General features: G+C 41.3%; 1 non-coding gene across 1 annotated transcript; it reads right to left on the bottom strand.

The window, feature by feature from the left end:
- Positions 1-2,044: 2,044 nt before the first annotated feature.
- Positions 2,045-2,117, bottom strand: Trnar-acg. Its single transcript has one exon. It is a non-coding gene; the product is annotated as a tRNA-Arg (tRNA).
- Positions 2,118-5,768: the final 3,651 nt, after the last annotated feature.

Raw genomic sequence — 5,768 nt, 5'->3', positions numbered from 1 at the left:
TTTATTAAGTAATAATTTATTAATATTTATTCGTGAATAATTTATATTTTTTCGTTAAAACTTTCGCGGGTGCTCGTCATTATGAATAAAAACTTTTGGGCGATGTCGCCGCGTCAATTCTTGGGTGGCGCCAACGTTTCCCGACCGATGCTGGTCGCTTTCTCAAGGGATTCTAAAGAGTTGGGAATTTAAATTATAAATAAAGGAATGATTAATTTATAATTAATTAATATTAAGAATTTCCACCACATCGTGCCTCATATCATACAAGATATTGTTTAGATGTATGTAGATGTAGTTTTTTTCGGCTGATCAGTCCTTCGTGCTGCTTCCATCATCATCAACTGCCAACAATTCGATGATTCGTTTTACCCTTTAAAATTAATTATTGATTGAGATAACCTTTTATTTTTACCTCTTTATTTTTTATACCGAAATAAATTATTTGCGGTTTGTCTTTTAATTGAAGTTATATATTTTTGACTGATTTGGTCAGTGGCGTATCCAGGAATTTCGTTCGTAGGGGGGGTCCAAAACTAGGGGGGAAATTTTTTTTTAAACGGGCTACTAAGTAATGGGTTTTAAACTAATTTAACACTCTTCATAATCGAAAAAATTTCATTTGTTGAAGAAATATTTTGTAAATTCATGATTCTTCAATATTTTGTTTCCTTTAATGAAGGAAAATAATTGTACCTTTATATTTCGGGGGTGGGGGTCCGGACCCCCCGAACCGCTGTGTTTAGTTCATAATTAGTGAATTTAGTTCAAATTTTTGTGATCCGTTGTGACTAAATACTTATAAACTAGCAAAGAGTTTGTTACATGGGAATAGGTTTCAGTTTTCAGTCACCTCCATTGATGACGTAAGAACTAATCTAAATTTAAATAAAAGAGGGTAGCACTTTTCCACAATATTGTGGAAAAGTGGTATCATGTTTTATTTAAACATGTCGGACTTCAACCATAAACGGCTGAATCTGTTGATGAAGACTAAAACTCAAAAACACCCCGGATAAAATGTATTTTATTGAATTAGAATGTTGTAATTGGAGCGGCAATTGTTGGACACTTTTCATAGGCCCAACATGTGATACCAGAGCAAAATAAAACGCAAAGCCATTGACGTTAATCATTATTTTTGCCTCACACCCATCATCAAGTTGGGCTTACATCGTTATTTTAAAAATAGGTATCGTATCGATATTTTAACATCGATCGTGTGGGTGGAACTCGATAATACAGGTTTAAAATATGTTTTAAGGTATGAATCTTGGTGCTTATTTTATTGGGAGACTAGGGGTAGAATTAATTTTTTTTTTAGAAAAGGTGAGGAAGATGTCCGGCGATGACAAGATGGCGGAATTAATGAGCGGAGATGACGGCACCTTTCTTCTCTCTCTAGCATTCTTTCGCTATCTCCGCTCACACCTTGCTCCCACCCCCACCTCCCATTTTATTGATTTTCCTCATCGAACGATTCTCTCCTCTCCCCAGGTGAGGCCTTGGAAGGAGTTGAGCCATCTTTTCACCTCCCTCCTCCAATCTTCTGCGGGATATCCTAATATTTTCATGCTCACCCTTAAGAGGACGAATCACTTCGGTCGAACGATCTTTTCTCTTGACTCGTAACTAGTTGAAAACTTTTTGACCATCTTAAAAATTGCCAATTTTGTAAATAGAGTAGAACTTTTAGATCTCGATATTTTCCTGCATTTCGAATAAAGAAATCTTGTGTCAGTTTTTTCTCGGGGTTGTTACATGTTCATACTAGCTGCTAAATAAAAGTAATTTGTACTTCCCACATTGATTTAATTGCTCGGCTATCGGTTCCGACATATTTTACGTCATTATCAAACACCACTACACTTAAACCAGTGTGGAAAGTACAATGAGCCTTATATTATCACTAAGTATGCATACTTTCCACTAAGTTAATTCACCTACAATCAACTTCGCTTAACGAAGTATGGGGAAGGCAATTAAAAGAAATAACCTGCAATCAAACATTTATTAATTAACGATGACACGCGGATAAAAAATTCGACCCTGCCAGGATTCGAACCTGGAATCTTCTGATCCGTAGTCAGACGCGTTATCCGTTGCGCCACAGGGCCCTTGGTATAAAGAAGGCAATATTAGGAATAAAAATCATAGGCTACACCGAGAATATGATTGATATGATCTTTTCACTTGAGTTCATGGTGTGGACTGATAATTTATCTTTCCGGGGTACTAATCGTTCCGAACAAGGTCGTAGCCAGAAAGGTTATCGGGAGGGAAGTGAAAGCGTTCCAGGGGGGCTACCTGGATGGAACGAACCTAGGACGGCATCTCCCTAACATTTTAGGGGAGAGGGGTTTGAACGCTTGACACCTCTAATTCTCCCTTCGCTACGGCCAGTATCCCGAGCGGTACCGGATACCTAGAGGTTTTATGAGCGAGGGGTGTAGGTAGGTTGACCAGATATGTACGGTCTTCTGTTCTACCCCTCCTTTTTATTGTATTATTTCTAACAACCATTACATGGCAGCACCTATGCTATACTCACCTCAGAGGAAATATATGATATATACGATTCCGTACAATTCTAGCTCAGCAATACATAACCGACTTGCCGGTATATTTGAAGCTAATTAATACAAAAAATAGGCGATGTATCGGCCCAAAGATTCTTCCGTGATAAAAACAATATCTCTTCTTCAACGTGAGGGCACTAGAATCTTCTTCATAAAAATATTTTTGTCGAATTTACTTCAAAATAGCATACCTCGCACAGAAATCCCATGCATTTAAATAGGAGATTCCAGCAAAAAGTACCGATGACACGTGACCTACCCCCACCACGGCTCTTTCAATGTTGTCCGCATGCGCAGAAACCAAAAATCCCTCTCCGCTATCCTTGCTCTGAGATACTCACCACCATATGCAAATGGCAGGACCTGGCATAAGGAAAAGTAAGAATGGTAAGAACCCTATAATGTTGTAAGGATCTTGGGGAAAATTATAGGAGAGAAGTGGTTATTGTATCATCATAGTGGACGCGTGTGAGTGGCGTGGTCCCTGTTGCATTTGTTCTTTTTTTGTGCTAGTCTATTATTATTAATTAAAGACGGTTTTATTCATTACTAAGAGAATATTTAACTGGCGCCCAAAATTCCTACATCATTACCCCCGAAATATGATGCTGCTAACGGCCTTGCGACTCTCCTACATAATAAAGATCATGTCCATTTTAACGAGGATAAATAAGTTGATTAATGTAAAAAAAGATGAGTAAAACTGTGGTTGAATTGATCACTTGATCGATCTCGTGTATGCTCAAGCATTTGTAAGCGGTGATTAATAAAATGTGAGAAGGCCGCAAAAATGTTTCCAACTAGGAAATATACCTGATTTTTCCAATCTTAACGACATGAGAATAAAAAGGAAGTGGCATCCGATGGGATCCAGTAATCTCAATTCACTTAGCGTAACAGGTTGATGGAAGTGAAAGGTGTATTATGAAGAAAATAATCTTTTCTTCTCATCCATTTTCCGACAATTTTAGATAAAAAAATTAGCGGCCCACTTTCAATGAGTTGATGACGTCATTAGAATTCCGGCTCAGTCACTCGTTTAGAGTGATCCGATCATTGAGTGCAGGGTAAACAAGTACGAACAATTGAGTAAACAAGTACGAACTGTGAGTGGCGGAAGTGCGAGGACGAGGAGTACCTTAGGATCGGTAAGGCTAGTTGCAGAGACACACCGATTGTGGACGACCGGTATAAAACTTTCCGATATTTATCGGTGGAGCTCTGCTTGCACATACGCCGGATTTTAACCCTTCAATCGATCACTTGATTGGTCGTCGTGATCGACCGACTTTTTATCGGTAGGTACCGGGTCCTGGTCGGTCAGTGCGCAAGCTCCTATTTCCTCCAATGGTTCACTGTTGGAATGTGGATTGCCGATTTTTTAACCGTCCAAAATTGGTGTGTAAGCAAGGAGCCTTTCGCTCGGTGTGACACAATCAAATTATCTGAGAGAGGGTCAAACCACGATAATTTTTCCATGCCTTAGAATGATAGCTGAAACGATAGGTTTTCAGAGACCAAAGGAGTGATCGCTTGACCCATCATTTTCTGAGTCACACGGTCATTCCCACTATCCCTTTTTCTATCGCTTTTTCCGTCACTTTCCGTTTTTATAACTGTCATTCGATTAAAATCCAAGCGTGGTGTTCCAATCGCTTTTAGCGGTCGTGCACTCTGATTGGCTTAAGGACGGTACCAGCGATGGTTTCACCGATGGAAAAAGGGACGTGCCGAGAGATGGAAAAAGGGATAGGATTCCCATCCCTCGAGTCATAGCAGAAAATGATCACGTGAACCGTCATTTTTTCCACCATCATTGGAGTCTTGAGCTGTCCCTCGGAGGGGATGGGAAAAATGATCGTGTGATTCTGTCTTTAAAACCGTCGATTTTTCGCCGCGAACTTTGTGACGGATCGAGAGACGGAATTGTATGGGTATCTTCATTCCGCGAATCATATTAAAATTTATGGAGTGAGAAGGTGAGAGGTTAGAAGTAATTTTTTGAAACAAAGTTCGGTACAGAAATTAGTCAAAGAAAATAAACTAGATTAACTAGATATTTAGTAGTACACTTCATTTTCCACTCGATGTCAGCGCAGAGCAGAGACTTACTCGTATCCATCGGCCACCAAGTTTTTGTATATTTCTTCTAATAATTTCTGTACCTAACTCCGTTTAGAAAACATAAACGATTGAACCCTTTAGCCTCTCACTCCTTCAATTTAAAAAAAATTGGTGGGGGAATGAAAACTCTCTACATTTGGCGCGGTTGTTGAGGCATTTCAGGATAAGACCCACACAGCCTCACCATTTTTTTATCTTAGCCCCACGGATGTTGGCCTGAGAGATCCTGTCTTCACCACGGGCATCGAAATCTCTCTCCGCCGGGTGTTACCTGACGCCAGGGGGGTCCACCAAAATGAATCGTCGCGTCGAAAGAATCACTTTACACCGTGTCGATTTTCGAAGGACTCCCTCCCTTCGGCCAGCGTTGGGCCCAGGAAGGACCTCCCACCAGGGGTGCCGCACCCGCCACCGCTGCCCACCACGGGCGATTTACTCTCGGGGGAGTTGGTCTTGGTGTCTCCTCACTCATCCCCGCTCGAAGAGCTGGAACAATTTGTCGGATATAGCTTTCGGAAGGTGTGGTGACCATTGGTGGTTTCTCTTCTGGGTCATCCGCTTGCTGCGCAGGAATGAGTAACGCTTCTGCTGAAAAAATTGTGAGTTTAGGGAAGGGAATGTTTGGGGAAGGGGTCGCACGACTTCGTCTCCCATTTTTGGTGACCGGGATAATCTATTTCTCCGGAGGTCCCTTCCGTGCGTGAAGGATGGCTTCCCGGGTCACCGAGTCGTCTAAACGTCGAAGCCCTCGCGCAGATGCTCTTTCTCTCCTCCCCGCGTAAGTAAACAGACGACTCAAGTGTTCCCAGTCGAGCGTGTGGCCGGCCCCAGACGAGGAATCGTCCTGCGGTAATCATCATTTGTCTGTCCCTTGATTTATGGACGTTTTTGGCCCCTTTTCAGATAACCTCCATCTCGTTCATGCATTTTTTTCTTGGCCACCCATGTTCCGCGCTGGTCAAACGGTACATTAACTCCTGATTTCGCTGTCATTTAGCCCTTAGCATTTCTGGCTAAATATTTTGAAATCTCGTTTTCCTTAAAGCTAGAATTAATCGATTCGCT

Source organism: Ischnura elegans, chromosome 3, assembly GCF_921293095.1.
Source record: "Ischnura elegans chromosome 3, ioIscEleg1.1, whole genome shotgun sequence".
Classification (NCBI taxonomy): Eukaryota; Metazoa; Arthropoda; class Insecta; order Odonata; family Coenagrionidae; genus Ischnura; species Ischnura elegans.
The sequence above is the reverse complement of the archived record's forward strand: the minus strand, read 5'-3'. Positions and strand labels throughout refer to the sequence as shown.